Source organism: Triticum urartu, chromosome 7A (assembly GCF_056163025.1).
Source record: "Triticum urartu cultivar PI428250 chromosome 7A, HENAU_Tu73, whole genome shotgun sequence".
NCBI classification, from domain to species: domain Eukaryota; kingdom Viridiplantae; phylum Streptophyta; class Magnoliopsida; order Poales; family Poaceae; genus Triticum; species Triticum urartu.
The window spans coordinates 128,840,350-128,849,349 of record NC_141879.1 but is presented as its reverse complement, the minus strand read 5'-3'; the positions used below and the strand labels follow the sequence as shown (position 1 = coordinate 128,849,349).

Sequence of the window (9,000 nt, the reverse complement as noted above, 5' to 3'; positions counted from 1 at the left end):
GCGCGTCGGAGCCGTGTGCGACGACGGCATGGCGGGCGGCGTCCTGGAGGTGCGTGATACATCTCCATCGTATCACTACTAGGAAAAGGCCTACTAGTGGCATACCTGGTTTGCCTACTAATGGCGCACTATAGGTGCGCCACTAGTATCACACCATTAGTATTTTTTCACTAATGGCGCACCTGTGGTGCGCCATTAGTATTTGGTATACTAATGGCGCATCATGCAGTGCGCCATTAGTATAGCCCACGGTGCGCCATTAGTATGCCTCCCAGGGGGCCATATTTATCCATGTGCTTTGACATACTAATGGTGCACTGGTGGATGATGCGCCATTAGAGTCCTTTTTGCAGTGCGCCATTAGTGTGCTGAGTGGTGCGCCACTAGTATGAATATTAAGAATTTTTTTCTTTTCTGATATTTGCACAGGTTACAAAACATATTACTGCATATAATATAGAGAGCACAACATATAAACAGCAGATTTATCAAATACAATAGAAGATTATCTCCGAATACAATTCATCATATTAGTCTCCGAATTTAAAATACCAAACAAAGTTAGAACATTACAAGTCTCAAAACCGCGAGTAGCGAGTTTGTCTTCACATTACAAGTTGATATCGATCATCTAAACTACCATCACATAGAAGAGAGCTGCGGTCATCACGATGAGCATCATCGCGATGAAAATGGTCTTCATCCGGTTCCTCCAACGCTCCCTCCTCTCTCCCGCTAGATAGCTCACGTATCTAACTTCCGCCTTCGTCCTAGTGGTGTACCCTTTGTAACTGTTACCGCTGAAATGGTGAACCTGTCTTCGACACTCCTCCTAGTCGTCGTAGACTCCAGGAACCTTACCCTTGTACACGACATACGACGGCATCTCTATGCACTAGCCAAACAAAACGTTAGTAACAATTCACAGACAATACATAAGCAATATATAAGTATGCAACAAAAGGATCGGAAGAGAAAAGCAACACATTAATAGCACGATTCATGGTCCTACTAATAAATAGCATCGATTACATATAAGTTGAACGACTGTCCAAACCAAAGAGACATACAAGTTCATTAAAGTTTGATTACAACATGAGCCAATCGATGTTTCAGAACTACACATAGCATCACTACTTTCGACTCGACTCAGGGACCGGAGCGTGGATGAAGCCGCCGTCTCTCGTGATGGTCATGAAATCGCGGGCGTTGTCAGCCTACATTTGTAGCGTTGTGTCTATCTCACTGTTGGACAGTTGATATCTGAGGTAGAACTGCCCCGAGGTATGAAGGACATCTTGATGGATGACTTCCGCAAACTCCGACTAGATGCGAAAGAATCCTTGTCTGATGTCCGCGTCCTGGATTGCCGACAATCTTGCGGCCCAATCTTTGAGATTATTTGGTAGCAGAAGGTGATTATGGTCCCGTACGATCGCCCACATGTGATGGAGGGCGTGGTAGGCATCCTTATGACCGCCAGGCGGCTGCTTGACGCAGGGGAACGTCGTAGTGTGGGCGAACACGTGCTTGCCGTACCTACGAACTGGCCTGGTGAAGGTGCCTCCAGATCTGGCATAGCCGGGGAGAACATCATCAAGAACTTTCTTGATATTTGTGTAGTCTTTCTTCGACTGACGGTCCGAGTTGAAATACGTGGCCATGGAATATTTCGGGCTTAAGAGGATGAATGTGCAATGTGTGTCACTGCACAAAACACGGAATGTTAAAAAAAAGAACGACCGAAATCTAAGAAATCATATGTTACGGGGCGGTGAGGGGATGACTTACTTAGGAAAGTAAGGCACGAGGAAGTTATCCTTATTTGGGTTTTCCAGAATGACGCCTTCGAGGTAAGAACTCGCGACTTGTCGGTCCCCAGCGCTGCCCAAGATCTTGGCACGCATGTAGAAGGGGTCGACTATCACGATGTCCGGGGTCTTGTCTCTAATGACCCGCATCTCCATACTCAGCGAAAATAGCCGAACGAAGGTGTAGTGCAGCGGATGAAGGTTAAACATAGTGAAGATGTCATCAAACTGCAGGACGATTGTATCCCCGATGGCGTTATCCACAAAGCCCTTGCCCTCTGGCACTTTGGCCATGAAAACCGGGTATGCCACATCATTCTCGGAGAGACGCCGCTTCTCCAAAGAAAGAACACTGTCATGCAGACTCCGCATAGCATCGGTTGCAGCATTGAGCAGATTAGTCGGTAGCATCGGCCTACCCGCCACATGCACCCTCCTCGAGATATCCTTAGGTGAAGGTGGACCGTCCTGAGCACGGATCGTACTCGGTGCCGGCTGGCTGGCACCCTTGTTACTCTTTCTTTTCCGTCCCTTCTTCTTCTGCTGTAATGGGATCGAGTTCTGCTCACAGACCACCTTCTTGAGTGTGTTGGGGCTGATAATATTTGGCACCTCGGCTATATGAGGCTCGGTGAAGGCGGCAGCTGGAGGCGTCTCCTGAGAACTGAACGTCAGACGACGCCTGTTGCAATTTGGTTTCTCCGTGGTGCCAGCATGATCGCGGTCGTCTTTTCACTACACCACGGTAGAGCTTATGTGACACACTTCTGTTAGCAAAGGTCCACTAGTCTCCACGAAAAAACTGTCGGGGTAGCTATGAAGTTTTGTCCTTGAACCATGTGTCGGCGTAGATACATCATTGTTGACACACTATGTGTCAGCAGCTACGAAGCAACGACTTAGCTGTCGGCAACTGGCTAACAACATGTTGTGTGTCGGCACATGTGTGGGTCCTAACAATTTATGTGTTGGCGTAGGTACATGCTTAGTGACATCCAATATGTCGTCGTATGTAGGGTGTATGGACACGGAATAAGTGTCGGCGTAGGTACATGCTTAGTGACTTCCAATATGTCGCCGTATGGAGGGTGTATGAACACGGAATAAGTGTCGGCGTATGTGCACACGTGTCAAGCGACTGAACCTTGGAATTTTTTTCTTTTCAAAATCCCGAAACTTGGAAAGTTGGCGTGCCATTTAGGCGCGAGACGGGAATTTCTTTTGGCTGGCCCGTGCAAAATACCCCTCAAATCGACCAAGTCCATAACCGACCTGTGCCAGCCGCCGCCCTTCCCATCCCTATCCCCTCGTCCGCGCTCTCAACCTACGCCCTGCCGCCGTCGCCGCCGTATTCGCTCTCCACCCACGGTAGTGCTGTTGTCGCCGCCGTCCTCGCGCTCTGTCCGAGATCCAGCCGCCGTCCTCGCGCTCCGCCCGAGATCCAGCAGCCGTTATCGCGCTCCGCCCGAGATCCAGCCGCCGTCCTCGCGCTCCGCCGGAGATCTAGCCGCCGTCCTCGCGCTCTGCCTGAGATCCAGCCGCCGTCCTCATGCTCAGGGATCAACCCCCTCCCTTGATCCCCATCCTCCCGCCCCCAACTTCGTCCGCCATCTTCCTCGCGCTTCTCCCCTGTCGACCCCGCCCCGGGCCCCAGCCCTGCCACGAGCTCTCCACCCGTGCTCCCCGTTCCTGCTGCCGCCGATAGAGATCCATCCACGAGCTCTCCATACCGCTGCGCCCCTCCTGAAGCCAGCCGTCTGTTGCTGCAGATCTCCGCACAGACTCGTCTTTTCCAATAGGTAAGCATCGGCTCCTCCTGAGATATCCTTTTCTGTACTGCTGCACAATGCGTGCTTGTGCATTGCTGAACTTCAAACCATATGTCATTGCTGAACTCTGAAAATTAGGGTAACACTTCCATATCTTCTGCTAAGATCTGTTTATTCTACAGTTCTTATTCCTATTTACATGAAGCACTTTTGATTGTCAATACGTATTTCTAAGTTATATAGTGCAAACGATTGAGTTGGCTTCAACTTTGTTGTAGAACTGAATGTTGTTTGTTCTGTAACATCTTGTAGTTTCTGATGCTTCATGGTTTTATATTTCTTTTTGTATTTTCTGATGCCGGTATATGGGCTGAATAATATATGTGTAAAATCATATCAATTGAAACTTCAATTGGTCTTGCTTGCAGCGATACTAATATGATTTTCTTTTTGTATTTTCTTCAATTTGTCTTCCAGCTCATCTGAATGATTTTCACACAGCTAATGCATGCTGGTATAATGTTTTTTTCTTCCCTAAAATAGGAAGCGGTGGGTGACGGAATGTCAAGGCGTCTGGTCAGATGACCTGGGTCCGTGGCGAGTTGGTGGATCTCGACTACAGGAACATCATAGAGGCAATGATATTAGGTTGGTCTATTGCTAACACAACATGTTTAGAATTGCAAACTTTTGCTCTTCTGTTTATTTTTTCTGACTAAAAGTAGCAGTTTTGCTTCTGTATTAAGATTTGAACAAGAATCTATAAAGGCCTCTAAGGGAGCAGAGGAAAGAAAAGAAAACGCCTGATAGTGTAGAGTGCACTTCGGCAGTAAGGTCAACACGAGACTACTCATGAAACGCCTCCATCAGGAGGCAAAAATATACAGATACGAAGATTGCATGCCGGGAAGCTTTCTTCTATTTAGGACTTAAGATACTCGATCATTTTCTCTAAGTTCAGAAGTAAGTTACTTTTTGTTCTGAATGATTTACAAACATAATACATGTTAGTCCAAGAAAAGACCTTTTTTAAATTGTAATCCTCATGTAATACCACTCGATTTTGTTTTTGCACAACTAGGCTGATAACATGCTCATGAAAGCTGATAATATGCTCATAAAAAGACCACTCGAAGTTGTAGAAGGTCCACACCCTAATGCAGCATAAAGTTGGACTGGACTTAGTATTCTCGCTTGGTTCTGGTTATAGGTTTTCTAATGGTTTTTCCTCCCTTTGCAGTTGTTCCAATGGGATGTAGATAGTAGGATCGAGACTACAATGTCACATGGTGGAAGCAGGTCAGTTGCGAAGAACAGGTTCTATTATGCTCACTTTATGCATATCCAGTTTAGAAGAATTTATCTTACATCCTATGACTGTGCCTGCAAGTTTGAAATTTTAATTAATCTAACAAATGACAGGAGAAAGTGATGTGTGCTAGCCGTGAACTTATTGGGTTGCTTGTTCCTTGTAGAAGAATCCGTTCTGATGAGCGGTGTAAATATTAGGTAATGTCGTGAAACGTAAGGTAATCTCTCAAGCATATAAGTTAGGTATTTCACTCCTAAGTGTAATCACATATGACTCTGTACCATTCGATTGCATATCTTAATATTCCCAAAATATTCTAATTACCTTTACATTCTGGGAGGGTGGTACTAAGCTATTAAATGATACACAACGGGAATAGAGTGGGCATTTACTTTATTTGGTTGTAAATATGAGCTTGGGTTTTTCAGGTAGCATCTTATACAAAGCAAATTATATTTGGTGCAAAATTTACTGTATTTGAATTGTAACAATGGTGATCTATTATTTAGATGGGTGTACTTCAGTGCTCCTATTTCTAACATGTCTTACAAGTTATTGCTGCAATATGCGGAATTTAGAGCTGGTACTGGTAATTTGTGATTTGACCGATGCAAACTAAAAATCTCACTGCAATACAAGTATTCTTTTTAATTGTCCGATGGCAAAATAGGTAAATAGCTTGTGAGCAGACATTCTGAACCAACTATGTCGCGAATGACTATGAGGCCTTCCTGCTTTTCCATACCTGTAATACTCTTCTATTTTCATTTCAGTTTTGTACTATCTTGGCCCTGGGGTTGTGGCTGTTGCACATGCTCTAGGAAACAATCTCCCAGTTTTCTGCTCGAATTGACAGAAAGTTGGAAATGCGGAGATTGTATACATATGTGTCGCCCAATTTTGATTAGCTCTTTATTTTGCTGGAATTTCGATTAGCTCTTTTTTTCTGGAATTTTAATGAGCTCTTTTGAAGTCCATGACCCTCTCTAGGAAGTCAGAAATTTCATTCATTCCTTAGACATGAGATATTGCACACTTGCATGCATAGTTTAAGGAACAAACATCATATCTGGCTGTATATGCCAAGGCGTTGGACCTAGAATTGTGTTGTTTTAGGCTAATTTGGTAGTAGATCTTCTATTCTCTAAACTTAAGGACCAGCCCAAAGAAGAATTGTCATGATTCTCCAACCATTTAATGTGTGATGTTGAGCACGTAGTGCTATCTGAAACAATAAGAAAATCTCCAGGTGCTTTTAACACATTACACATGTAGAATGTGGACTGCTAGGAGATATGCATTTAACAGTCATGTAGATTGAATGGCATCTTCATGTAACATAGCTGAGTATTAGTTTTATCTTGAAAGTATATGCTAACTTCTGCAGGTTCAAATCACTCGGAAGAATATGAGAAGTGGGTATAGGAGGAGCTTGAACATTAGAGTGGCAGGGGTGGAGCAAATGATTACAGGGCCTATCAGCAGCTGGGCATGGGCGTGGTGGCGGATGGAGTGGGAGACTTGGACATGAGCATGCACCGGAGCTGCAGGTGCTCGGTTGATTGGCGATCCGATGCTAGGGAGAAGAAGATCAGGAAGGAAGTTGTGTGTAGAATGATGTTTTCTCTGGAGAAAGGAAAAAAGGAAGATGCAAGATAGTAAAAGAGAGGGCGTGCAGGCTCAGGACCAGCCAACTTAATTGTAATCATGAATTTTATGTGTGTTCTGGACTGGTGCTCAAGTGTTCTGGAGTAGAAATCTTGTGCTCATGGATATTACTCAATTGTTTGTACCATTTAGTGTTTGAACTATTTTAGAGCAGCGAATAGGGGTCCTTTTATGTGATTTGTGTTTTCTGGATGGTTGCCAAGATGGCCAAACTTTGCTTTTGTGAAGATTGACTTGTGTTTGAACCTGTGAACAATATGTGTATGTGTATTTTTGTTACCATTTTATCAATGATCGTGCAATGTGTTCATCTTGATATTGTTTGTGGATAACAGTTGAGCATTGTATATAACATTTGAATTAGAGCAGTATCCAATTGTTGTTTTGGCTGTGCACCATCTTACCAACAGTTTATATGTCGGCAAAAACATTCCAACACAGAAAGTGTAGGCAAAAGTAAACCCCTAACTAGACAAACCATGTGTCGGCAATACTAAATGCCTTTAGACAGACTAAGTGTCGGCATAGGTTGGGTGTACATTGACTTACCATGTGTCAGCATAGGTAGGGTGTATGTTGACTCACCATGTGTCGGCATAGGTAGGGTGTACATTGACAGATTATCTGTCGGTGTAGGTAGGGTGTATGCTGACAAAAAAAGTGTCGGCGAGTGAACTTCTGTCGGTAATACCTTTCCCAACAGCAAGTCCTCCGACTGTTTTATCTTCTGTCAGCATATGTGTTAGCTACAGTTTATCTGTCGGCAAAGGTACCCTATGCCAACAGGTAGTTCTGTCGCCAAAACTTGACCATGGTGTAGTGTTTTCAGGGTTGGGTTCTTGAGAAGGAGGCCCGAAGAATTCGTCACCGTACCCATGTTCGGCAAAGTACTTATCGACGTTGGTAAATGTACCATCGTTGTTATCGTTGTCGTCCGGATCCTGTGCCATATGCATGTTCGGATCCTGTGCCATAGGGATGTCCGGCATGTCCGGTAGCGTTGCGGCGGTCTTGCCATGGCTTGGCGCCGGCACGACTGGCGGTGTTGTCTGTGGGGTGGTGTCCCTCGCCCCCAAACGAATTTGGCTCTTCGGCCAAAGCAGGGGCCAGCTTACGCGGCGCTGAGGGTCATCACATCATCTTTGTCGGCCCTAGTGGGTCGAATCGGAGGTAACAACTCGTCGCAGCCTGGCAGCACCCGAATCAGTTCAACCCTATACACGGTGGGTGGCATCGGATTACCGTGGAACACGGGGTTGCCCGGTTGAAGATTCTGCCCTTGGCGACATCGATCAACTCGCCACCCACGAAGTGCAGGAGAGTGCATGGAACGTCGGCGACGCCCTGCGAAAACATGTAGGGCGTCAGGGATGCCCAGTCAAAGGCAAGGAGATGAAGTCATCGGCCGAGAGGCTTAATTAGTTACCGTGATGGCGTCGAGCTCGGCTAATGTCGAGGCACCGCCAACGGAGGGCGTGCAACTGACGGAGGGGCCGCTTGCTGCCGAGGTGCCGGCCGGCGTACACCCGGGTGCATTAAGCTCCAATGCCCGTGCCGGCGTCGGAGACACCAATACCGCCTCCGCCGGAGACACCAATGGCGCCACCTGCGCGTTGTGCGAGTTGCTGGCCGTGAAGCTGGGAACCGGGGGCGGCCCCTGTTGGCCGCCCGCAATCCACGTCGTCAGCCCCTGAATGAAGGTAGGCACAATGGCGGTGAGCGTCGATCCCAGTTGTTGTTGCACTTGCTCTTGGACAATCTCCGAAATCCGCGCCACTTGTGCCTTGAGTTCTTGAACCTCGCGCGACTGGCTTTCCGAGCTGGTCTTTCTCTCCTTTCGCCCACCAGCATTATAGTATGACAACCATTTTGTGGACAAGCCTTTGCCGGCCAAATGACCAGCTGACGACGGCTTACTGAGCTTATCCTTGTTTTTCATTACGTTCAACGCCCTATTTAGAGTGATGTCCCAAGGGGTGCTCTGAGATGACCCTGCGCTACTGCTTTCAGTCTCCTGCGGAAGGATTGTGGACCATTTAGAAATTTGGCTTCATTAATTAGAATGCAACCATATGGAGCTAATTACTGTCGGGTTTCGTAGTAATTTCAAAAATTTTCCTACGCACACGCAAGATCATGTGATGCATAGCAACGAGAGGGGAGAGTGTTGTCTACGTACCCACGCAGACCGACTGCGGAAGCGTTGACACGACGTAGAGGAAGTAGTCGTACGTCTTCACGATCCAACCGATCAAGCACCGAAACTACGACACCTCCGAGTTCGAGCACACGTTCAGCTCGATGACGATCCCCGGACTCCGATCCAGCAAAGTGTCGGGGAAGAGTTCCGTCAGCACGACGGCGTGGTGACGAACTTGATGCACTACCGCAGCAGGGCTTCGCCTAAACTCCGCTACAGTATTATCGAGGATTATGGTGG

The 9,000-nt window shown here is 46.6% G+C and overlaps 1 long non-coding RNA gene across 1 annotated transcript; it reads left to right on the top strand.

The window, feature by feature from the left end:
- The first annotated feature begins 3,028 nt into the window (after positions 1-3,028).
- LOC147958495 (uncharacterized) lies at positions 3,029-6,876 on the top strand. Its single transcript, XR_015611668.1, has 5 exons — positions 3,029-3,610; positions 4,124-4,228; positions 4,821-4,879; positions 5,003-5,109; positions 6,280-6,876. It is a non-coding gene; the product is annotated as an uncharacterized LOC147958495 (long non-coding RNA).
- The last annotated feature ends 2,124 nt before the right edge of the window (positions 6,877-9,000 follow it).